Consider the following 27,097-nt stretch of genomic DNA (forward strand, 5'->3'; position numbering starts at 1 on the left):
AGAAACTTGACGCTCACCGTCAGCAGAGGCTCGAAAGGGCAGTGCTGAACTTTCAGCACCATGGACAAGTCCCAAGGAGGAATAGAGGGAGGCGCGAAGGATTCAGCCTCCGTGCCCCTGTTAAAAACCTAATGACCAGATCGTGCTGACCCACAGATCTACCGTCTATAGGTGCGTGATGCGCGGATATTGCCGCGATATCTACTTTAATAGTAGATGGTGACAGCCTCTTCTCCAAGCGGTGCTGGAGATATGAAAGCACAATACTGATCGAGCATTCTCGGGGGTCCTCTCGCTGAGAGGTACACCAAACAACAAACAGGTTCCATTTCAGCGTATACGCCTGTCTCATAGACGGTGCTCGCGCTGCAGCGATGGTGTTAGATACCGCCTGGGGTAAACCACCTAAAACCTCCGCGCCCCGTCCAAAGACCACACATGGGGGTTCCACAGATCGGGGCGAGGGTGCCATAATGTGCCAAGGAGTCAGCCAGGGAGGGACTGTCGCGAGGAGAGTGAACTCTGTAAAACCAATTCCTAGTTGTCCGGTACGGCGCAACTAATAGAATGCGCTCCTCGTCCTCCCTGACTTTGCACAGTGTCTGCGCAATAAAGCTTACTGGGGAAAACCCCGCGGCCAGCTGTGTGCCAGTGCATCCACGCCGAGTGTTCCTTCGGATAATGAATAAAATAGGCGACAATGGGTTGTTTCTGAAGAAGCAAACAGATCTAACTGCGCTCTGCCGAAACATTTCCAAATCAGCTGAACCGACCGGGGGTGGAGTCGCCACTCGCCGGAGCGCGCTGCTCGTGAGAGCGCGACTGCCGCTGTGTTCAGCGACCCCGACATGTGAATGGCACGAAGAGACCTCAGATACTTCTGACTCCAGAGGAGGAGAGACGGGCGAGATGCGACAGGTGACGAGAGCGCAGACCGCCTTGGCGATAGATATACGCTATACAGCCGCAGTGTTGTCGGTGCGCACTACATCTTAAGCATCAAATCACGTTGACGAAACGGACGAGCGCAAGATATACAGTGCACAGCTCGGGGCAATTTATGCTAATGTCGCTGGAATGTCGAACAGACCCCCGAAGCGACGAGCCCGCCGTACGTGGCTGCCCACCCCGTGGTAGAGGCATCTTTGCCAACAATAGCATGCCTGGAGACCTCTCAGTGGCACCCGCACCCTGAGAAACGCTGGGTCTGACCACGGGGTGAAAGTGTGACGGCATCTCGATGTAATTATAATACTGTGAAAGCCGGTGAGCCACGCTCTCCTCGGGACTCGGTCATAAAGCCAACACTGAAGCGGTCTCATATGGAGCAGCCCGAGCGGTGTCACGGCCGCGGCTGCTGTCATATGCCCCAGAAGTTTCTAAAATTATTTCAGTGGAACCGCAACCCTGCCTTTAAATGTTGAGGCAAGCCAGAATTGACTGAACACGCGCTTATATGAGACGTGTTGTTAAATCGACCAAATCCCGTTACTTTCCGAGAAAAGAGATTCTCTGCACGGGGCAAAGTTTACTCTTTCCCCAGTTGGCCTGAAGACCGAGACGAGCGAGGTGTTTAAGTACACGATCTATGTGTGTGCACAGCATCTGACGAAACTGAGCTATTATGAGCCAATACGCCAAAACGCAAACACCACTCTCTCTCTCAGGGGCTGCAGTGCGCCATCCGCAACTTTCATGAAGACACAGGGAGAGAGAGAGAGAGAGAGAGAGAAAGCCCGAACGGTGAGACTTTCTACTGATATGCCCTCCCCTCGAACACAAAGCGGAGAAACAGCCTGTGTTGGGGGAGTATGGAGACATGAAAGTACGCGTCCTTCAGGTTGAAGGCTGCGAACCAATCCTATGGGCGGATGCATTAAAATATGCTCCTCTGCGTAAACATTTTGAACAGCATTCTGTGAATGTGAATTCTGTGAATTCTCGATTCAGTACGCGCAGATCTAGGATCGGACGCAACCCGCCACTCTTCTTGGGTACAATGAAGGGCTGTAAAGCCCCGAATTTATCTCGGCTGGAGGGACCGGCTGGATCGCTTCCTTTCGCCAATAGGACAGCAATCTCCGCACGCAGTACGTGCGCATCGACAGCCTTCACCGTGGTGAAGCGAATGCCAGAATATTTGTAAGGTAGCCGGGCAAATTGAATGCGTAACCGAGACGGATCGTGCGTAAAAGCCAACGCGACGGGCTGGGAAGCTCTTCCCAGGCCCCCAGATACCGAGCGAGAGGAAATTAACGGCACGATGTGTGTACCCGTGGCGAGCGGAGACGGGGAACTCAACGACGCGTGCTCTTTGGCCGCATTGTGAGATGTTGTGTGTGATGAAACACTCACCCGAAACCGCTGATGGATGCTGAGCAAAGGCTCCTTTGTAGATGTCCCGCTCGATACATCCGCTGGCGAAAGAGGAAGAGGAGAACTTAGGGTTTTGAGCCCGTCCGAAACTCCTATATGCCTCCGGTGATCTGGAGAAAGAAGAGGAATTCGCTCTTTGAGGTTAGTGGGTGCCGATTGAAGTCGGCGGAACACAAAACGAAACCAAGGATTCCCCACCCGGCCCTCCTCCGGGGTGGGGGGGAGAATGATGCTTTCACCATCTCCTGAAAAGTGATCCTCTCAATCTTCAGATCGCCCGACTCAGAGCCGCTAAGTTTCATTTTCCACCTCTGTAGCGGGCTGAGTGGGCGGGTGTACTGCTTACGACAGGTTCCTCAGAGCTGCCGGGATGAAGGAACAAAAAAGCCGTAGCAGGACGCCCTCGGCGAAAAGCAGACCAATATACTGACGTAACGGAGGGGGCAGCTAGGCTCCGACGTGGCATGATGCCTCAGTCTGCTCTAAAGCGGCCGATCATTGTTGGACACTCTCAGCCGCGTCGCCGAAATGGCTGGTCTAAAATGGAACATTTAGGACGATTATTAAAGACCTACTTAATGCCCGCAAGACGCAACCAGAGATGGCGTTCCTGGACCACCGGGGGTGGGCATAGCACGTCCGGCGGCCTGTGGGGTGAACCCAGTCGCACGTAGCGCCAGGTCAGAGCCACACAGGATTCTTTAGTTGCCGGACCGTGACCTCACCTGTGCAGATCCTTCAGTGCCTTAGCCTGGCGGACCTGCATCACGCCATGGCGCGCACGGCAGAGGCCGCCTCTCACAAGCCCGTGGGTCTGTGGGGGGAGGGAGGCTGGTCTCTTGGAGCAGCAACCTTAGCGGCCCCGCCGTCAGGAGAGGTGAGAGGTGATGGCTGAACGATCGGTTCCGGGAGGAAAACGAGTTTTCCACGACCGTGTCAACCAACATGCACCCCGGGAAGAAAGGCACAGAAGGTCGGGGCTGTTCTTGCAGTCCTGAAGTGCCAATCATCTAGGCGGGACGGTGCGGTGGGGGAGGAGCTCTCCGCTCCACGCAGACCGTCTCCGCGCTCCCGAGCGTACATGGCCGCCACTCGGGGTCGAGCACGGAAGCCCCTACCCAACCCGAAGGCGGGAGTGGGTCCGAGTCGGCGACCGAATAGACGACCCCCTCTCCGATGCTGTGACAGACATAGAATCCTCGTGAGGACTGAAAGAGGACGAGAGCGCGTAGAACACGCGCCACCCGTCTCTTACGGCACCTCTGGCTGTGGATGGGGGTGCTGAGAGTCACTGGACGAACCAGCTAACCGATTCAGCACCGTTTATACGGATATAAGATTTCCGGAGTTTTGCCACCGCACCTTTAACGGGGCTCCGCAACGGAAAAACGGGGGTAACGTTCCCGGAGGTACGAAACCCGTCTCCGCCATCCAAGAGGTTCATGCTCTCTTAGGAGTATGAACCCTCCACGATCGCAGCCTCAGCATGCACTCTTGCGCACGAGAGAAAACGATCGTGGCCACCCGGGGACCCATACATTTGCCGCATCCAGAAACACGGACAGAAAGACATCTTTAAAAAGACGCTCCCGTCTCAGTGCAAGTGAAATGCTGTCTTTAAAAAGACGCAGAACACCGCAATACTCTTTTAGAGGAAATACTCTTTTAATGTGCTGATGTTGATGAAGCACACAGGGGAACGGCTACGCACACACTCAACTAAGAGTGAGAAAAAAGTCAAACAATTAAAAAGAGAGGTGGAACACCCGCGAGCCTCCGCTGAAATGCCTTTGCCCAACCAAATCGAACACGCAGAGTTCTCCAAAGAGCAGAGAGTAGCTTCTCGTGAGCAGTCAGTCTGCCAGCTTTCGAAGCTAAAAAGCTGATTTGATAACTGCACCTGCCGCTCATTAAATAGCTGTGCGGCGGGGCGGCGCCGGCAGATGCAATTATCTGCATGCCAAGTTCATTGGCGTTTTAAAGGTTTCTCGAAGCAGATAGGTCACCCGCGAAGCGGTTCCCAATTCGTCGGTCACGACGTGACGTCGTAGTGACCGACTGAAAGGGAACACAGGTCTATTTATGGATACATTGTTTTTGTATATGGCTACTGTCCAAAATTAAAGCTAATTTTGTCTAAACAAAGGGGAACAAATTAAATATACTCACAAAATCTCTTTCTCAAAAACAAACAAACAAAAAAAAACGGTAGTAGCTTTAATAAGATTTTTAATTTTTAAAGATTTTTTACTTTAAAGTTAAGTAGTTTGCATCTCTCGATTTGCTAACTGTCTGTATTTTTAATATAAGGATACATTTTCTGTAATGCAGCTTTGAAACAATATGCATTCATGTTAAGCACTATACAAACGCTCAAAAAAGTGAACAAAGACTCCCGCCTTCTTTCATTTAATTGGTTAGAATTCTGCTTAGCTCTGAAATGTGATTGGCTGGAATTCACGTTCGTCTTAACAAAAACAAAATTTCTTTCATTTGTGTCATGACTAGCTACAAAAGTGAAGACGCAAGTGCAGAGTTTGTGTTGAATAAATAAGATTTAATAAGTAAACAGGAAACAAAACACAAGTATCAAACAATGGCAGGTAACTAAAACACAGGAACAGGTACAGTGAACATGGAACAGATACACACATGAAAGTAGCGACAATGATCCAGCTGTGAGTACGGAACAAACAAGGGTATAAATACACATACGAACTGACATCAGGTGAAACAAGACAAGCAATCAGTGAGTAATTGTCCAGGAACAGACACAAAACATGACACGGATTTAAACGTGACAATTTGATTGGTTAAAAATCTTGCTCGGCCGTGTAATTCAATTGGTTGGGAGTCGTTTACCACGGCTTCTGTGAACAGAAACTCCCGCCTTCTTTCAGTTTGATTTGTCAACATTTTGATGCTGTTACTACGTCAGTAAAGAAAAAATCCTTTGGGCCGCAAAGTGTGTCAATGGTTACTCTTGCCCTATTTTTTTATGCATTATGCCGGCAGGACCAAAGTGAAAGGGGTTGGTGCTTAACAATGTAATTGGGCCAGCCCAATGTCAATCGGGCTGCTGATCAATTGTCTGGATTTATGGGCCGGTCAGAAACAATAATATATAAATTAAAAAGTGTCAGACCTGGGACTGTTGCCCCAAATATCTCTGTAGCCCACCGGGAAAACGCCTGATATGCCAGATGGCACAGCAAGTCAGCGACCGTGTGTGTTTTGAAGGAGGCAAATGACCAGTTCGCCCCAGCATCTGCGTATGTTTTAATCGGGTATATATAAATTAAAATCTCACCGGCCCACATAAAAAAATGGCCCAGCCCCTCTGGCATTTGCCAGAATTGCCAGATGACCAATCCGCCCATGTGTGTAAACTATAGAGAGAGTTGCACTACTGTGTCTCGTACTGTAGTCCATTAACATACATTTGCTGAATAGAGCAATGAAAAACAACGTAACGTTTTTATGTTGTAGTATAGACCGTTTCAGCAGTAACAACATAAACAAGCGGGTGCACGTAGCTTCCGGTAAACTCAGCTAAGATTAAATAACAACAAAGTTCTTTAAATGTAGTTTATTTATATAACAAGCAAAAAAATAACACATAGATTACCTAGGAAACCAAAACATTTGTTATTTTCGACGAGGCATTTGTTCAAGAGATCAGTTTAGCAACTAGTCAGAGCATTAAAAAAACGAAACCGGAAGTAAGGTCCGGATCCAGACAGTGTTAATTTTGACAATACATTTTTATTTAGTTTTAGTCTTTTGACTATAATTATTTTTAGTTTTAGTCATCTGATTTGTTTTAATTTTAGTCTTATTTTAGTCGACTAAAATTGCTTGGTATTCTAGTCGTCTAAAAATGCTTGGTATTTTAGCCGACTAAAATAAGACTAAAATCAGTAACAGATTTATTAGATTTATTGTTTCCGCTGGTATAGGAAACAAACTTACCAAAATATATAAAACACGAATAAAACACAAATGTAACTTTATTTCAACACAACCGTGTCTTTATTTATTAAAGCTTTTATGCAGCAACAAACACTGTCATGGTAATGTAAACAATAACTAGCTGCCAGTTCACCATTAATAAAAAAAATAAAGTTAGATCCAGGACATTAAAGCTTACAGCTGAGCTGAACAATAAGTGCAAACATCTTTAATTTGAATCTGAAGTGCACTGAACGACATTTTCTTCTTGCTACCACAATGCTGGCAATTCAACCACATAATACTTACAGTGTAGCCTTACACTTATTTACCTCTATTCATTTTCAAGAAAGCACTTCATGCTAAAGTGACTTTTGCTCTGTTACGCTTTCCCCTGGTTAGATCACATGTGACACTAAAAACTCTCTCAGCAAAAGCTTGTGAACCCGGCATTGCTAACAGATCTAATGCTAATGGTTTCAAGCTGTGATAAAATGTGTCACATTTCCCAAGCCAAATCTGGATTCCTGAATCACAAGTAATAGGCTGTGAGAGCTCCTCTTTGTATTTGCTTAGTTGCTGCCTAATGCTACATGTGGAGGGCTTTGGTTTAGGCTTTGCACGGCATTTGGACAGAAATCTGAAGACTGAAGACTGTTTGTCGACTGGTGTTCTTCCCAACGTGAGAACCCCCGAGAATGCCCAATTAGTGTTGTGCTTTTGTATCTCCAGCATCGTTTGGAGAATAGGCTGTCACCATCCACTATTAAGGTCGATATTGCTGCGATATCAGCTCATCATTCACCCGTAAACGGTAGGACAGTAGAGGGCGGATGCCTTTTGCAGGCACTGGAAGGGTTCAGCTGCAGTGGCGTTTTGGTAGGGATTCCCAATTCGTCGGTCACGACGTGACGTCGTAGTGACCGACTGAAAGGGAACGTCTCGGTTACGTATGTAACCCTCGTTCCCTGAAGGAAGGGAACGGAGATGTCACGTCCTGTCGCCACAGTTTGCTTTTCCATTGCTGTTTTTCAGGCCGGGCACTGTTGCTCGGCCTCTCAGCAACAATATAGCCGACCCGGCATTGTGCACCTGCGGCTTATATAGGCACCCGGCAGGGCGGCGCCGGCATTATGCAAACACCCGCATGCCAAGCTCATTGGCGCTCCCATAGCCTCTCGAAGCAGACAGGCCACCCGCGAAGCGGCTCACAACTCGCCGGCCACGACGCGACGTCTCCGTTCCCTTCCTTCAGGGAACGAGGGTTACATACTTAACCGAGACGTTTTGTGATCCGTCACAGCCCTATTAAATACGGCCTACCGCAGGGATCTATCCTATCCTATTCTCGTTATATATGTTACCTCTAGGAGACATTATCAGGAAACATAACATAAAGTTTTCACTGCTATGCAGATGATACCCAGCTTTACATCTCCTCACATCCTAGCGAAACCCACCAGTTTGCTAAGCTAACAGACTGTATTAGTGACATTAGTGATTGGATGGCACATAACTTCCTTCTGCTAAACTCCAATAAGACCGAGATACTTATTTTTTAACTGAATCGTTCCAAACAAAATATGTCAGGTTACAAGTTGCCCATAGATGGCTGCACCGTGCAAGTTGCGTGCTATGGTGGGGCCTGAATCCTGATTGGAACTTTTTATATGTATTATTATTTGCTATGAATGTGCGTAGCTGGCTTGCCACTACTTTTTCTAATATTTTAGAAAGAAAAGGTAGATTTGAGATTGGTTATTGAGTTATTAAGTTATTAAGATCTCCCTGGTCAAGGTTTGGTTTTTTAATGAGCGGCCTAATAACTGCTAGTTTGAAAGCTGTTGGAACGTATCCTTATTCTAGAGATGAGTTGAAGATATTTAGTAGCGTGTCTGTCACTACATGGAATACCTCTTTTAGTAATTTTGAGGGAACGGGGTCTAGTATACAGGACGATTATTTGGATGACGTTACTAATTTAGAGACCTCTTCTATTGTAGTAGGTTTAAATGACTCAAGATGTTTGTATGGTAATCTAGTGGAAAATGTACTATTGGGTAGGGTGGTGGCTGCTTGTGTAGTTTCTATGTTTTCCCTAATAAACATAATTTTGTTAGTTAAGAAGTTCATGAAGTCGTTACTATTGTGTTGGAGTTTACTGTTGGTTTCTGTTTGTTCTTTGTTTCTAGTCAGTTTCGCAACTGTGCTAAAGAGGAAACAAGGGTTGTTATGATTTTCTTTAATAAGCGTACTGAGATAGGTAGATCTGGCAGTTTTAATAGCCTGTCTGTAGTGTTGAACACTCTCTTTCCATGCTGAACGCCATACCTCTAACTTTGTGCTTCGGTAGTTTCTTTCCATTTTTCTAGCTACTTTTTTAAGGGCTGCAGTATGATGGTCATACCATGGAGCTGGCATTTTTTCTTTGATTCTCTTTTTTTTGAATGGGAGCAACGGCATCCAATGTGCTAGAACAAACGTTGTTCAGGTTTTCTATTACACTATCCAGATCTTCACGGTTATCTGCTACATATTTCATTTGAGACAGGTCGGGAAGAGTGCTATTAAAACTATCTTTAGTGGTGGAAATTATTGTTCTAGCTAATCTGTAGCATGTTGTAGACTGAGCGGTCCTATCTAGAAGTACAGTGTATGACACAAGGCAATGGTCTAAAACGACATCGCTCTGGGGTGATATTTTGATGTCATTAATATTGAGTCAGAGTGACAGAATTAAGTCTAATGTGTGCTTACGAGTATGCGTGGGCCCTGACACGTTTTGTTTAATACCGAGAGAATTCAGAACATCCAAAATGCACGTCCTAATGCATCTTTTGTGTTATCCACATGGATATTAAAATCACCAACGATAAGAGCTTTATCTATAGTGACTGTAAGCTCAGATAGGAAGTCCACTATTTCTTTAAGAAAATCTGTGTGTTGGCCCGGAGGCCTATATATGGTAGCTTAAATGAACGAAAGCTGTTTTTTGTTACGATCAGTTATTTCCATATTTAACAGTATTATTTCAAACAAATTAAATTTTAGTTCGGATTTATGGTTTACTTTGAATATTTACTTTGAATATAAATGAGGCTCATTCAATTTTGGCTATATAAGCGTGACCAATTTATCTGATTTCACATATAATTATAATATAAGGATAATATAATATCACACATATATTATAGTATGTATTGTTTTTATGTTTCCACTGTTCAATCGTGCCCGCGCCTCTCTCTCTCACATGCCCACACACACTCACATCACGTCTCTCTCTAACAGTAGTTGCGCATTACGTTAATTTTCACGCGAGTTTTATTTATTAAATGAAGCATAATTCAATTTAGCTAGTTTTAGTTATTTTATTTAAGTTTTTGATTTTAATTAGTATATATTAATAGGTTTTAAGCGAATTACATGTGCTTTAAATCCAAGTCATTTTAATTAATTAAATTCAGTTTAAAAAAATAGTTTGGTTCTTTGCGCATGTGCACAAATGCACATTTTCCCTGGCGCTAAAAGGAGTTTCCAGTCAGGTTCACGGTGGGAAAGGAAGACGGGATATTTCAGCCCCGGAGTTTTGCTCAGTCGGTCTATTTGCACAGTAAGTAATATTTCATGTAATACAGCACCTTTTTTTTACAGTGAATATTTTTATATACTTAAAATACGCCGTTTATAAGATAGCTCCTCCAGGCCGAGTGCCGGAGGCAATCAGAGCCGTGACGATATAAATTAAACAAATACCACATGACTCCGAGAGCGAAATTGCTTTTATACAACAGTTCGACGGCACACGTTTGAAAAACGAAAACTAGAAAAAAACAAGAGAGTTATTTTAAAAGCCTCTTTGTTTGGGAACTACTTTCTTCCGCCACGGATTTCACTCGGCTGTTTCTCTGGACCTTTTCATAGAAGGTAAAAGTCGCCTTAATGATTACTGACATGGAGCATTCAGACAGGACTAAAATCACAGAGAAGCTCTGATAATAATTGCTTTCTCCCATCTAACTAAAACTAATCCAGTCCGAATAGTAAAACACGACGAAATGACGTCACATATATGCTAATCTGCGTGTGACGTCATCACCAGGGGCGGAGCCAGACATTGTAGACATTGGGGGCTTAGCCCAAATCTAGGGGTTTCAAAGCTTGGTCCCCTGTTGATATTTTTTCTCCATTTACGGCAGCTTTATAAATTATTTTTTAATCCAAGTGTTCTCTGTATTGTCCAGTGTTGGGTGTATCTAGTTACTAAGTAATTTGTTACTGTAATTTAATTACTTGAAAAAGTAATGTAAGGGATTACTCTTATTTTTCTTGTAATCGAATTACAGTTACTTCTGATGTAACTAAATACTGTCTATGGACTGTAGAACAATTATGTATATTATAATAAATAGTGGATTTTACATGATTTTAGTTTACAATTCTCACTATTAACTGGTTGATTATTAGCATTAATATTACTGAGATGTTGACTGTTTTTTAGTAGGCCTACTTAAAGGGACACAAGGCAAGTCTGAGTATTATTTCTCTACTAGCTCCCCCTAGTGTCTGGGAGTAAATGCTTTCTATATCTGAGACTTGACGAGACTGAAGGACACCGGGTCGGATACAGCGAACTTGCAAGTGGGGTATTCTTCCTACAGACGGTAGGGGCGGGCGAGAGAGTCTTCATTCGTTATGTAATGAGTCATTTAACCATATACAGACTTACGAAGATGATTTATTAACATAAAAATGCTGCCTTGTGTCTCTTTAAATAGCACATATTAATGCCTGATTCTGCAAAACCTTATTCTACATCCTTAACCCTCCCCATTTCTACAAATACTTAAAATAAACAACTACTTTAGTATTAATAAGCAGTAGTTGGAGTATATTGAGGCAAAAGTAGTTAATAGTTAATTAATAGAGAGAAATTAACCCTAAAGTGGGACCAGAATAATTGATGTACTTTTAAATATTGTTCCCTTTCAGTCGGTCACTACGACGTCACGTCGTGACCGACGAATTGGGAGCTCGCTTAGAGAGACCAATCTGCTTCGAATACTACTAAAACGCCAATGAACTTGGCATTGAGATATTTGCATAATGCTGGCGCCGCCCCGCCAGGAGCGTATATAAGGCGCACGTGCAAATAGGGAAATCAGCTTTTTATCGCTTCGAAAGCCGGCAGTATCTGCTACTGAGAAGCTACTTCACTCTGTTGGGATCGATTGCGGAAGTTGGTTGGACTGGCAGTACCACAGCGGACGCTTCGCAGTATTCCACAGGCTCTGCATCTTTTTTGTTTTGAGTTTAGTGTGTGCGTTGCCTTCCCTGTGCGCATCATCAACTGAGCATCTGAGTGAATTCCCCTAAAAGAGTGATACGAGAGAGCTTTGTGCCTTGTTAAAGGCAGCCACTCTCTCGTATATCCGGAGATTAGCGTCCTTTTCAGGATGGCTTTTCGTCCGTGCGATCTTGGATGCGGGAAGTATATGGGTCCGAAGGACGGTCACGAGCGTTGTCTTTCGTGCTTGGGCATCGAGCACGCTGAGGCAGCGTTCGCTGGGGGTAAGTGTTCTCACTGCGAGAACATGTCCCTTGTGGATTTGCGGAGACGGTTGTCTTTCCTCCGGGAAAAACGCAACCCACGTCCGACGAGCTCTGATCGCCGCCACGGTGCGGCTGTGAAGCTCTCGAAGGATGATCTCCGCATCACTGTGCTGAACCGGGCAGGGGATTCGTCCTCTGCCTCTCAGCCTCCTCATCCACAGCCGGTTGATGCGCCGATGGAAACTTCAGAGTCGTGTTCTACGATGTCTGTTGGATCTGTCGTGCCTCCCTCCGGGTCCACAGAGACCGCAGCATCCGAGGGTGGGCCCTCTACCTCTGAGGATCTGGATGTCCTCCCCCCTTCCGGACGGGTCGTGACGCCGGATTTCGATCCAGAGATGGTGGCCGTGCTCTCTCGAGCGGCGGAGACCGTCGGGTTGGAGTGGGTTCACCCCCCACAGCCCGAGCCGTCCCGCCTGGATGATTGGTTCTTTGGAGCTGCCCGGGTTTCACAACCCTCTCCGCCGGTACCTTTCTTCCCCGAGGTGCACGAGGAGCTGACCAGGACCTGGAGGTCGCCGTATTCTACCCGTTTACGGCCGTTTCAGCCCTCCCCCCTCACCTCCCTCACCGATGGAGCCGCTAAGGGCTATACGGGAATCCCCCCCGTGGAGCGGGCGGTTGTGATGCAATTGTGTCCGGCCACCGCTTCCACCTGGAAGGATCGCCCAGCCCTCCCCTCCCGTGCTTGCAGACAGTCTTCCGGTTTAACGGGGGCTGCCTATCATGCATGTGGAGAGGCGGCTTCAGCCCTGCACGCTATGGCGTTGCTGCAGGTCCACCAGGCCAAGGCCTTGAGAGATCTGCACGAGGGAGGACACGACTCGCCTGTGCTTTCGGAGCTCCGGGCCGCTACGGATCTGGCCCTCCGTGCTACGAAGGTCACGGCACAGGCGATCGGTCGTGCGATGTCCACGATGGTGGTCCAGGAACGCCATCTGTGGCTCTGTCTGGCTGACATGACGGATGCAGAAAAGAACAAGTTCTTGGATGCGCCCGTATCCCAGGCAGGCCTGTTCGGCGAGTCGATGGAGTCGTTTGCCCAGCAGTTCTCTGCCGCCCAGAAGCAGACGGAAGCGATCGCTCAGATCATGCCCCGGCGCAAGCGACCTGCATCTCGCCCCCCAGCGCCGGTGGCCCCGTCTGCTCCTCGCCGAGGGCGCCCTCCGGCGGCTGCCTCCGCCCCCCCCGCTAGAACGTCTTCTAGACCACGGAGAGGGAACAGCCGTCGGCAGCCCGCCCCGCCCGCACCACCCGCTTCCCGTGGCAAACGGAAATCGAAGCGGCCCTGAGACGGGCGACCTGGAGTTGGATGGGATCACTCTACGGGAGACGGTGACGGCACCGCTCCTTCCACCGGTAGAGGGCCGGGTGGAAAATCTTTTGTTTCGTTTTGTTTCTGTTCCGCCGGCTTCTCAGCCGGCACCCACAAAACCACAAAAAGAGTGCATTCCTATTCCTTCTCCAGGTCTCCAGAGGATCGAGAGAGATGTGAGCGGGCAGTCAGATGCTCTTCCTCCCTCTCCTCTGTCGCCAGTGGGTGTTCTGAGGAGTTCGAGCTCTCCCCTTCGGAGACCGGACCACCAGCAACCCCTTCGGAGTCTGCGTCCTCAGCTGAGGAGACCGGACGACCGTTTACCTCAGCGGGCTCAGGTCAGTGTCACACACACACATACTGTAGATGCTTATGCTGTCACGGCAGACGCACCGGCAGTCCCGCCTGTCCCGCCTTGCTGCCCCGCCGCGGGTACACCGGTAGTGCCGTTAATTCCTCTCGTACGGTCCCTGGGGGCTTGGCTTCAGCTTCCCAGTCCGTCTCGTTGGGTTTTACGCACGATCCGCCTCGGTTACGAAATTCAATTCAATCGGCACACTCCCAAATTTGCGGGCATACGTTTCACCACGGTGAAAGCGTCCGTTGCACATGTACTGCGTGCAGAGGTCGAAGTCCTGCTGGCGAAGGACGCGATCGAGCCGATCCCTCTTACCGAGATGAGATCGGGTTTCTACAGCCCGTATTTCATAGTACCCAAGAAAGGCGGCGGGTTACGACCGATTTTGGATTTGCGTGTCCTGAACAAATCTCTTCAGAAGAGGTCTTTCAGGATGATTACACCGAAACAAATTTTCAGTGCAATACGCCCCCAAGATTGGTTTGCAGCGATAGACCTGAAAGACGCGTACTTTCATGTGTCCATTCTCCCTCGTCACCGACCGTTTCTCCGGTTTGCGTTCGAGGGGCGGGCATACCAATACAAAGTACTACCGTTCGGGCTGTCTCTCTCTCCCCGTGTGTTCACGAAAGTGGTAGAGGCGGCGTTAAAGCCCCTCAGAGAGAGCGGTGTTCGCATTCTGGCTTACCTCGACGATTGGCTTATAATAGCGCATTCTCGGCGGACGCTGTGCGAACACAGAGATCTAACACTTCAACATCTCGCCCGTTTGGGTCTTCGGGTCAACTGGGAAAAGAGCAAACTCTGCCCCACGCAGAGGATCTCTTTTCTCGGTATGGAACTGGACTCGATCGATTTATCGGCGCGTTTAACAAAAGAGCGCGTCCAATCAATTCTGACTTGCCTCGGTTCATTCCGAGGGAAGAATGCGGTCCCTCTGAAACAATTTCAGAGACTCCTGGGGTGTATGGCAGCAGCAGCGGCCGTGACACCGCTCGGGCTGCTCCATATGAGACCGCTTCAGCGTTGGCTTCACGATCGAGTCCCGAGGAGAGCGTGGCGCGCTGGCATTCATCGTGTAACCATTACACCTGCGTGTCGCCTAACATTCCCCCCGTGGTCAGACCCCGCGTTTCTCAGGGCCGGCGTGTCCATGAGACAGGTCTCCCGGCATGCTGTTGTGCACACAGATGCCTCCGACACGGGCTGGGGAGCCACGTACGACGAGCTCACGGCTTCGGGGGTGTGGACAGCACCCCAGTTGCATTGGCATATCAATTGCCGCGAGTTATGGGCAGTACATCTGGGATTCGTACGCTTCGCTCAGGAGCTGCGAGGGAAGGATGTACTAGTGCGCTCAGACAACACTGCGACCGTAGCGTATATCAACCGTCAAGGCGGTTTGCGCTCTTGTCACCTGTCGCATCTCGCTCGTCATCTCCTCCTTTGGAGTCAGAAGCATCTGAGGTCCCTTCGTGCCATTTACATACCGGGCTCGCTCAATACAGCGGCAGACGCGCTTTCCCGAGCGGCGCGCCCCGGCGAATGGCGACTCCACCCCCAGACGGTCCAGCTGATTTGGAGGAAATTCGGTCGAGCGCAGATAGACCTATTTGCGTCACCGAACAATACCCATTGTCGCCTGTTTTATTAACTAACCGAGGGCAGCCTCGGCGTGGATGCGTTGGCACACAGCTGGCCGCGGGGCATGCGCAAATATGCGTTCCCCCCAGTGAGTTTAATAGCACAGATACTGTGCAAAGTCAGGCAGGACGAGGAGAGCCTTTTAATGATCGCCCCATATTGGACGACCAGGAATTGGTTTCCGGAACTAATGCTCCTCGCGACAGCCCCTCCCTGGCGGATTCCCCTGAGGAAGGACCTTCTTTCTCAGGGAGGGGGCACATTATGGCACCCGCGCCCCGACCTGTGGAATCTCCACGTTTGGTCGTTGAGCGCGCGCAAGGTTTAAGTGATTTGCCCCAGGCGGTATCTAACACTATTGACGCGGCACGAGCTCCGTCCACGAGACGGGCTTACGCGTTAAAATGGAACCTTTTCGTCACCTGGTGCTCTTCGCAACGCGAGGACCCCAGAGAATGCCCTATTAACATTGTGCTTTTATATCTTCAACAAAGGTTAGATGGTAGGCTGTCACCGTCCACTATTAAAGTTGATATCGCCGCTATATCTGCGCATCACTCACTTATTAACGGCAGATCAGTGGGCCAGCATGATTTGGTTATTAGATTCCTGAGAGGCGCTCGCAGGCTAAACCCCTCGCGCCCTCCTTCTATTCCTCCCTGGGACCTGTCCATGGTGCTGAAAGCGCTACAGAGTCCTCCGTTCGAGCCTTTGCAGTCTGCGAGTCTGAAGCTTCTATCCATGAAGGCTCTGACCCTACTAGCATTGGCCTCGGTGAAGAGAATAGGGGATTTACATGCATTCTCTGTTGACGATTCGTGCCTTCAGTTTGGTCCTTCTGTCTCGAGCGTGACCTTGAGACCCAGACCAGGCTACGTGCCCAAAGTTCCCACTACTCCCTTTAATTCAATTCAATTCAATTCAATTTTATTTATATAGCGCTTTTCACAAAAGTCAATTGTTTCAAAGCAGCTTTACATAAATAGAAGCAGTGAAAAGCACAGAAAACGACAGATAGCACAACAAAATACATGATAGCATGAGCAGTTAAATTTGCTGCGGCTATGACTCAATATTATAATTGCACGTATTACTAAAGCAACGTATAGAAGAGGAAGCTAGGTAAAGCCCAAAAAGGCTGCCTCCCCGGGGTGAAAAACCCCCTAGGAGAAAAAAAAAACCCAGGCTTTTATCCGAGGAAAAATAAGTCCTCGGAGGGAAAAACCCTTGGGAGAACGGAAATGGAGATTTAGCGGAGATTAAGCGGTTCTGCCGGTGATCGTTGGTCAGGTATCAGCTGGGCATAACGTTGAAGGACAGCCAGTAGATCAGAGGTGTGCCGACTTTCACATCTACCGGGACTGGGTCTGTTTGTCTCGTCCTCGGGTTGAGGACGAGACAGGGAGAGAAAAACAAAATCGTATTAGCGTAGCGGCCGTTCATATGTATTGAAGTGTCACACAGTGATGTGGTTTAACTCAGCTTAGTTCCAGACAGACTAAATATTGCGGCATAATTATGTTATCCACAGTTGAGGATTTAGCAAATTGGGGGCCCAATGCGAGGGTATATATGGTAAATAAGGGTCACCTTCCGATCTTTAAGAGAAAGTGAAACCTGACGACCCGTTTGACTAAGGCCTAAAGCCCCACTGTCGTCGTTAATGCAGGTTCAGTGGCAAACGGGCCTATATTGTATACCATTTACAGGACCAGGAGAAAACGCCAAAAACATCGCAACCCGACCATACGTGTTAACCCGTTTGACTAAGGCCGGAAGCCCCACTGTCGTCGTTAATGCATGTTCAGTGGCAAACGGGTCTGTATGGCATACTATTCATAAGACTTACGATAGCGCCAAAATCGCAACCCGACCATACGTGCCAACCCGTTTGACTAAGGCTGGAGGCCCCACTGTCGTCGTTAATGCAGGTTCAGTGGCAAACGGGTCTGTATGGCATACTATTCACAAGACACACGAAAGCGCAAAAAACACAACCGGACCATACATACCAACCCGTTTGACTAAGGCTGGAGGCCCCACTGTCGTCGTTAATGCAGGTTCAGTGGCAAACGGGTCTGTATGGCATACTATTCACAAGACACACGAAAGCGCAAAAAAACACAACCGGACCATACATACCAACCCGTTTGACTAAGGCTGGAGGCCCCACTGTCGTCGTTAATGCAGGTTCAGTGGCAAACGGGTCTGTATGGCATACTATTCATAAGACTTACGATAGCGCCAAAATCGCAACCCGACCATACGTGCCAACCCGTTTGACTAAGGCTGGAGGCCCCACTGTCGTCGTTAATGCAGGTTCAGTGGCAAACGGGTATGTATGGCATACTATTCACAAGACACATGAAAGCGCAAAAAACGCAACCCGACCATACATAACAACCCGTTTGACTAAGGCTGGAGGCCCCACTGTCGTCGTTAATGCAGGTTCAGTGGCAAACGGGTCTGTATGGCATACTATTCACAAGACACACGAAAGCACCAAAATCGCAACCCGACCATACGTGCCAACCCGTTTGACTAAGGCTGGAGGCCCCACTGTCGTCGTTAATGCAGGTTCAGTGGCAAACGGGTCTGTATGGCATACTATTCACAAGACACACGAAAGCGCGAAAAACGCAACCCGACCATACATACCAACCCGTTTGACTAAGGCTGGAGGCCCCACTGTCGTCGTTAATGCAGGTTCAGTGGCAAACAGGTCTGTATGGCATACTATTCATAAGACACACGAAAGCACCAAAATCGCAACCCGACCATACGTGCCAAACCGTTTGACTAAGGCCGGAAGCCCCACTGTCGTCGTTAATGCAGGTTCAGTGGCAAACGGTGGCAAACTATTTAATGCAATTCATTTTAAGTGTTCATGCAGAAAAGGTTTTTATTTATTTATTTGGTTGGTCTGTGTTATGACCGTGAGTGCTTTGTTCCGTGAAAATAACTATTGCGAGTTAAGAACCTTTACTAGACAAATTATGCGAATGCTTTGTTGAAGAGAAAAGTTTTAAGTCTAGATTTAAAATGATCGACTGTGTCTGATTCTCGGACATCGGTTGGTAAATCATTCCAGAGCTTAGGGGCTAAGTAGGAAAAGGATCTTCCACTTTTAGACACTTTTGATAGTCTAGGGATAATCAATAGGCCAGAATTTTGCAACCGTGATGGATTGTATTCTGATAGTAATTCTCTAAGATATGAGGGTGCTAAGCCATTTAAAGCTTTGTAGGTGATTAGTGATATTTTAAATTGGATGCGATATTTAACTGGTAGCCAGTGTAAAGATGCCAGAATTGGGCTTATGTGGTCATACTTCTTTGATCGAGTAAGTACCCTTGCAGAAGCGTTTTGAACTAGCTGAAGCTTGTTGACCTGATTTGAATGGCATCCCCCGAGTAGCGAGTTACAATAGTCTATTCTAGAGGTCATAAAAGCATGAATAAGCTTCTCTGCGTCAGATGTAGACAGTATATGGCGTATTTTTGAGATATTTCTAAGATGGAAGAATGCTGTGCGGCAGACGTTGGCGATATGACTATCAAAGGATAAGTTGCTGTCGAACATCACACCTAAGTTCCTAACCGTGGAAGAAGGCACCACAGTACAGCCATCTATGTGCAATTTGTAATCTGACATATTATGTTTGTAGCGATTTGGTTCAATAATAAGTACCTCTGTCTTATTGGAGTTGAGCTTAAGAAAGTTATGTGCCATCCAGTCACTAACATCGCTAATGCAGTCTTTTAGCTTAGAAAACGTGTGTGTTTCGCTGGGATGCGTGGAGATGTAAAGCTGGGTATCATCCGCATAGCAGTGAAAACTTATGTTATTTTTCCTGATAATGTCTCCTAGGGGTAACATGTATAATGAGAACAGGATAGGACCTTAAACTGATCCCTGCGGTACACCGTATTTAACCAGGGAGTGATATGACTCTTCCTCATTTACATAAACAAAGTGATAGCGATTGGTTAGATATGACCTAAACCAGGCTAGCGCCTGACCACTGATACCAACATAGTTTTCTAGTCTATTGAGTAGGATTCTGTGGTCTATTGTGTCAAATGCTGCACTAAGGTCTAGTAATATAAGAATTGAGATTTCACCACGATCGGATGTTAATAGGAGGTCATTTGTAACTCTAAGCAACGCTGTTTCTGTGCTATGGTGGGGCCTGAATCCTGATTGGAACTTTTCATATGTACTATTATTTGTCAAGAATGTGCGTAACTGGCTTGCCACTACCTTTTCTAATATTTTCGAAAGAAAAGGGAGATTTGAGATTGGTCTAAAGTTATTAAGTTCTCCTTGGTCAAGCTGTGGTTTTTTAATCAGCGGTTTAATAACTGCTAGTTTGAAAGCTGTTGGAACGTATCCTATTTCTAGCGATAAGTTAAAGATTTTTAGAACCGGGGTTGACACTACAGGGAATACTTCTTTAAGTAGTTTTGTGGGAACGGGGTCTAATATACAGGACGATGATTTGGATGATGTGACTAGTTTAGAGAGCTCATCTATTGTAGTAGGTTTAAATGAATCAAAATGTTCGTATGGTAGTCTAGTGTTAAGTGAACTAATGGGTAGAGTGGTGGCTGCCTGGGTAGCTATGATGTTTTCCCTAATAGCCGAAATTTTGTTAGAAAAGAAGTTCATGAAGTCGTTACTATTGTGTTGAAGTTTACTATTGGTTTCTGTTTGTTCTTTGTTTCTAGTCAGTTTCGCAACTGTGCTAAAGAGGACACGAGGGTTATTATGATTCTCATTTATAAGCTTGCTAAGATATGTAGATCTGGCGGTTTTAATAGCCTGTCTGTAGTGTTTAACACTCTGTTTCCATGCTCCACGCCATACTTCTAACTTTGTGCTTCTATAATTTCTTTCCATTTTTCTAGCTGCCTTTTTAAGGGCTGCTGTGTGATGGTCATACCATGGAGCTGGCGGTTTTTCTTTTAATCTCTTTTTTCGAATGGGAGCAACGGCATCCAATGTGTTAGAACAGACATTGTTTAGGTTTTCTATTTCAATATCTAGATCGTCACAGTTATCTGCTACATGTTTCATTTAGGACAGGTCTGGAAGAGTGCTAATAAAGCTATCTTTAGTGGTGGAAATTATTGTTCTGGCTAGTCGGTAGCATGTTGTAGATTGAGTGATCCTATCTTGAAGTACAGTGTATGACACAAGGTAATGGTCAGAAACTGCATCACTCTGAGGTGATATTTCGACGTCATTAATATTGAGTCCGAGTGACAGAATTAAGTCTAATGTGTGATTACGAGTATGCGTTGGCCCTGTCACGTTTTGTCTAATATTGAGAGAATTTAGAACATCTATAAACGCACGTCCTAATGCGTCTTTTGGGTTGTCCACATGGACATTAAAATCACCAACAATAAGAGCTTTATCTACAGTGACTACAAGCTCAGATAGGAAATCTGCTATTTCTTTAAGGAAATCTGCATGGTGGCCCGGTGGTCTATAGATTGTCGCTAAAGCAAAAGAAAGCTGTTTGTGGTTACGATCAGTTATTTCCATATTTAACAACATTACTTCAAATGATTTAAATTTTAGCTCAGATTTTTGGTTTACTTTAAACATTGTGTTGTATATTGTAGCTACACCACCCCCTCTCCCCTTTAATCGAGGTTCGTGTTTATAATAATAGTCTTGTGGGGTGGATTCATTTAAACTAATGTAGTCGTCTGCTTTAAGCCAGGTTTCTGTTAAACAGAGTACATCTAAGTTTTGGTCTGTAATTATTTCATTGACAATGGGTTCTTTATTGGTAAGCGATCTAATGTTAAGAAGGCCGAATTTTAAGATTCGAGATTCATCTGTTAATGTATTGTTTTCTAATTTTATTTGAATCAGATTTGTACCAGATGTAACAAGCGGTGCCCTGTATTTATTTGTTCGGGGAACAGATACAGTTGAAATGTGCTGATATTTCGGTAAGATTGACTCGAAGTGCTGGGATATAAGTGGTCTTGACATATCACGGCAGCTAACAGATGGACGGTTAAGCCGATCCGTCTGTTTCCTGACCTGGGCCCTGGATAGTCAGACTATATCAGAATTAAGACTATTGATCAGATTTTTAGTGAGTATAGCACTTCCTTCCGATGACGGATGAAGGCCATCTCGGGTTAAGAGAAATGGTCTTCCCCAGAAATGCTTCCAATTGTCTATAAACCCTACGTTATGCTGAGGGCACCACTTTGACATCCATCCATTGAGAGACACTAATCTACTATGTGTTTCATCTCCCCGGTTGGCGGGGAGGGGACCAGAGCATATTACATTGTCTGACATTGTTTTTGCAATTTCACACATCTCCTTAATATTATCTTTGGTGATTTCCGACTGGCGGAGCCTAGTGTCATTCGTGCCGGCGTGAATAACAATCTTAGAAAACTTCCGCTTAGCATTAGCCAGCACTTTAAGTTTGGATCTAATGTCAGACGTTCTGGCTCCCGGTATACAGTCGACTATGGTGTTTGGTGCCTCAATGTTAGTGTTCCTGAGTATAGAATCTCCAATGACCAGGGCACTTTTAAAAGGTGTTTCAGCTGGTATACTCCTTAGGGGATCGAATCTGTTAGAAATTGTCGTTACGTTATGGGTCTTAGAAGGACGGCTTATATGACTATGCCGCCTAACAGTCACCCAGTTTGACCGCCGACTTGACTCTGATGACGGAACCGAGCCATGTGTATTTTGATAAACACTATGCGCGCTCGATACAGTATTTGTAATATTTATATTAGCATCTGATGTCGGAACCGAGCCATTAGTCTTTTCGCTCGATAGATTATTTGCGACAGTAACATTATCGGTTTTGCTATCCTCAACTAGCGTTCGGATGCGCGATTCTAGTTCAGCAACCTTCTCAGTTAACCTTAATACTTCAATACACTTAGTGCATGTAAACCCCTCTATGCTAACAGCAGAAACTAAACTATACATGTGGCAAGTAGTACATGTTACAATAACAAGCGGAGTCTTACCGCTTTCATGCTGGGCGATGGCGTCTTCGTTTACCCGAACGCGGTCCCCGGAGCTGCATCGCGTGGGGTGTTCGGTTGTGACACGCCTCGGTCGCCTGCGAACGTCTGGGGCCAGGGTGATGTTTGGCTTGCCGAATCTGCGAAGGCCGGGCAGCGGTTCCTCCACAGCTTCCCGATCGCTTTCATGTCGCTCACGGTCCGTGAAGCTGCATCGCGTGGAATGCATGTTTGTTGCTCGCTTGTGGACGTCGGAAGGCAGGGTGAAGTGGGCGCTGTACCTCGCCTTGGATCTGCTAAAACCGGGTAACAACTCCTCCACAGCTTCCCGCTCAGGTGAGGATAGGTCAGAAAAGCATATATCAGATGAATCCGCCATTAGATCGGAAAATGCTAGCTTTAGCCTCCACCGTGTGGATGCTAGCGGGCTATATGCTAACACTGGGTGTTTATTAGTGATAAATAGTTTCACGTGGTAGTACTGCTCAATAATCGTCACAGTAAAGTATTCCTATGTAAAACTAATAAGTTATATTATATAAATAGGAATAAGATGGTAAAAAAAGCTTTTTAGATGATGAACTCGACGGAGCTACGATGCACGATCTGTTCAGCGTGACGTCACAAACCGGAAGAAAAAACCCAAGATCAAGTGGTGAGCTTGCAAGCATTGCCTTTGGAGCAGGCAAACCCAACCGAGGCTTTGTTGTGCCCCGTACGCACACTGCGATTCTACGTGGACCGCACGCAAAGCTTCAGGACCTCAGACCAGCTCTTTGTTTGTTATGGTGGCCAGCAGAAAGGGAAAGCTGTCACTAAGCAGAGGATGTCTCATTGGATAGTTGATACTATCGCCCTGGCTTACAATTTGCAGGGCATTCCTTGCCCCTTTAATTTGAGAGCGCACTCCACTCGGAGTGTTGCCTCATCTTGGGCATTAGCTCGTGGTTCCTCGCTAACAGACATCTGTAGAGCTGCTGGTTGGGCGACACCTAATACGTTCATTAGATTCTACAATGTTCGTATCGAGCCTGTATCCTCTCGTGTTCTGTCCTCACCAGGGAGGACACGGAGAGCAGACTCGCAAGTTGGCTTGCAGCCTCCGACTGAGGCTCCAAATTGAGTTTTCAGTATGGAAGGCTAACAGAGCAAAAATGCGTAATGGTTTGATTTGCTCTCTCCACTGCCTTGACAGCCGTTGTTGCGGAGCATTGGCTGTCAGCCTTTCACTAGTTGTATTCTTACGAACCTACGTGTTTGGCCAGGGCCCCACATTGTGTCCCAACGGGTTCCTTTGTGAGTATTATTCCGTGGGGTTAATCCTACCAGCCCACGTTTCCCTTAGCAGAGCACTGCTTTGCTTACACAGCCACGGCTGTCATTTATACCTCAACTACGGTTGACTTTCGTCCACCATTAGCCCTTAACGGGGCGGTGGCTTCCGCAGCGTCCCTATACCGCTCAGTTAGGGCGCTTCCCAGTCGCTGGCACTACTGTGGGGTTAAAGGAACATCTAGTGCCCGGCCTTCTGCCTTGAAACCTAATTCTCCTATCCTTAAGTGGAACCGGAGGGCTTTAAGCAGACACTGGAAGAGGTCAGCCCCTAGTGGCGTTTTAGTAGGGTTTCCCAATTCGTCGGTCACGACGTGACGTCGTAGTGACCGACTGAAAGGGAACGTCTCGGTTACGGATGTAACCCTCGTTCCCTGAAGGAGGGAACGGAGACGTCACGTCCCGTCGCCACAGGTGCTGCCACCTGCTGTTTAGGCCGGTCACCTTCCGGCTTTCTCAGCGAACAGAAGCTGATTTCCCTATTTGCACGTGCGCCTTATATACGCTCCTGGCGGGGCGGCGCCAGCATTATGCAAATATCTCAATGCCAAGTTCATTGGCGTTTTAGTAGTATTCGAAGCAGATTGGTCTCTCTAAGCGAGCTCCCAATTCGTCGGTCACGACGTGACGTCTCCGTTCCCTCCTTCAGGGAACGAGGGTTACATCCGTAACCGAGACGTTTCTTCGAGCCATTTCAAGCCTATCCTTGTATCATGTACTAAATAGGATTTAGAAAGTAATTAGTAATAATTAAATACTTTTTGGAGTAATTTGTAAAGTAATTTAATTACATGATTGAAGATGTAATTAGTAACTAGTAATTAATTACTTTTTTGAGTAACTTACCCAACACTGGTATTGTCATTTTGAAACTGCAACATAACAAATGTTGACAATGATACTTTAACTTCTCTTATCCAAAAATAGGCAATCATGTTTGCTGAAGGCTAATCCAGTAACTATAAAGCTACATAAGAATAACAATTTTTGACTTCATTGACAGAACAATTTCTCACCTGCTTATGAAAGCGTTTCTCTCTCTTTCTGTCTATCTGTGATCTCTCTCCACCCTCCTCTGTTCCTATTTGCACTGACAGTTATCACACATAAGGATATTTTAATGTAAGAGATTGGGGATTCACATTTTATAACTGTCTATCAATGTATTTCTGAGGTGAAATCATTGCGAATTTCAGTAAAATGCATATGGACAAAACATAAGCTACCTATACTATAGGACTAACTATATACTTTCTCACCTTCTTACTTCTGACGTCTTTAAAAATATAAATCGTATATCCATCTATAAAAAAAGTATATATGCAACAATGAGCAAGTTTTTTCAAAGTTTTAATTCACTGTTATTAAATGTACTTTAAATACAACGTTACCAATGACCAATGAGGCAGACTAGACCAGAGCACCACAGTAAGTTAGACGTTAGCCATGCAGATAATATATCAGTTGACGCTATTTAACAGTATTTACATCACATAACTATAAATATACACTTACAGTAATAACGAAGGCTCTGTAATAATAAAGACACTTTGAAAATGCGTTTACTGTGGGGAGATTCAGCATATTATTTTGCCTTCAACACACATCTCTTATTCATTTTCAGTTGAGTGGGGGACCGGAGAGTTAAAGCTGAGTGCCGCCACCTAGCGTCCTGGATGAATTCATTTTACAGATCTGAAAAGATTCGGGGCTTTTGACAAAACATTCGGGGCTCGAGCCCCAAAAGCCACCGCCCCTGGTCATCACCGCCACAGTCTCTCAAAATTCTGTGGGAAACACTGATATGGCACACCTACCATGACGCGGCGACATACATACCTACCTACCTACCTATATACACACACACACACACACACACACACACACACACACACACACACACACACACACACACACACACACACACACACACACACATATATATATAATGAAATATAGTTGAAATACAATTGGGGCTCAAAATTGATCTATCTGAGTGGCCAATCGTCAATCTGCGTGGGCAAGGGCCCCCCTGACCGTTATGTAGCCTCGCCACTGCATCAGACTGAACAAAATCAGTCACTTTGTGCATTTAAAGGTAAATACATCAATGTGGTGCATTTTGAGAGTAAAAATAAGTGACACCTGGTTTTCTTAATTTCTCATAACATATCCATGCCCAGCGCCACTGATTTAAGTCCTTTATCAAGGCAAGGCAAGGCAAGGCAAGTTTATTTGTATAGCACATTTCATACACAAAGGTCATTCAAAGTGCTTTACATAGAAATGAGAAAACAAAAATCAAAGATACATGAATTTAAAATATCAATTAAAATAAAAAATAAATGTGATTTAAATAAAAACTGTTTAAATGTGTGAAAAAGAATAAAACAGGAATAAAAGTATAAAACAATTAAAAATATGAATAAAAACAAGAGAAATAGAACATAATTAAAATAGTGCATATATAATATAGTGCAATCAGTTCGGACGCAGCATAGTGCTCATTCAGTAAATGCATAGCTAAACAGATGTGTTTTGAGTCTGGATTTGAATGTGGCTACTGTTGGAGCACATTTGATCTCTTCTGGAAGCTGGTTCCAGATGCGACTGGCATAATAGCTAAAAGCTGACTCTCCTTGCTTTGAGTAAACCCTTGGTATTTCCAGCTGATGTGATCCTAATGATCTGAGTGATCTGATAGGTTTGTATTCAATGAGCATATCAGCAATGTATTGAGGTCCTAGTCCACTGAGTGATTTATATACCATTAATAATACTTTAAAATCAATCCTAAATGTAACTGGTAGCCAGTGTAGCGACCTGAGGACTGGTGTGATATGCTCATATTTTCTGGTTCTGCTCAGAATCCTGGCAGCAGCATTCTGAATGAGCTGGAGCTGTCTTATGGTCTTTTTGGGAAGGCCAGTGAGGAGGCCATTACAATAATCCACCCTGCTGGTGATGAAAGCATGCACAAGTTTCTCTAAGTCTTGTCTGGAAACAAAGCATCTAATTCTTGCAATATTTTTGAGATGATAGTATGCTGATTTAGTTATTGCTTTGACATGACTACTGAAACTGAGGTCAGACTCCAGAATCACACCAAGATTCCTGACTTGATTTTTAGTTGTTTGACCCCTAGCGTCAAGGTATGCATTCACCTTGAAAACTTCATCTTTGTTTCCAAACGCAATGACTTCAGTTTTCTCTTTGTTTAACTGAAGAAAGTTTTGGCACATCCAACTGTTAACTTCATCAATGCATTTGCACAGGGAGTCAATGGGGCTATAGTCATTAGGGGATAGAGCTAAGTATATCTGGGTGTCGTCTGCATAACTGTGATAGGCAATTTTGTTATCTCTCATTATTTGGCTTAGTGGGAGCATATACAGGTTGAACAGGAGTGGCGCAAGAATTGAGCCTTGCGGGACTCCGCATGTCATGGATGTCCACTCAGATTTATGGCCACCTATACTTACATAATAA

General features: G+C 45.9%; 1 protein-coding gene and 1 long non-coding RNA gene across 4 annotated transcripts in view; both read right to left on the bottom strand.

The window, feature by feature from the left end:
* The window catches only part of plpp4 (phospholipid phosphatase 4), a 225,294-nt gene that overhangs the window by 167,822 nt on the left and 30,375 nt on the right, over window positions 1–27,097 (bottom strand). The gene's annotated exons all lie outside the window — the stretch shown is intronic.
* On the bottom strand, window positions 24,531–25,811 carry LOC129416277 (uncharacterized). Its single transcript, XR_008635242.2, has 3 exons — window positions 25,000–25,811; window positions 24,868–24,911; window positions 24,531–24,698 (listed from the first exon to the last, which is right to left on the bottom strand). It is a non-coding gene; the product is annotated as an uncharacterized lncRNA (long non-coding RNA).

The sequence above is a fragment of the Misgurnus anguillicaudatus genome, chromosome 11 (genome assembly GCF_027580225.2).
Source record: "Misgurnus anguillicaudatus chromosome 11, ASM2758022v2, whole genome shotgun sequence".
In the NCBI taxonomy this organism is placed as follows: domain Eukaryota; kingdom Metazoa; phylum Chordata; class Actinopteri; order Cypriniformes; family Cobitidae; genus Misgurnus; species Misgurnus anguillicaudatus.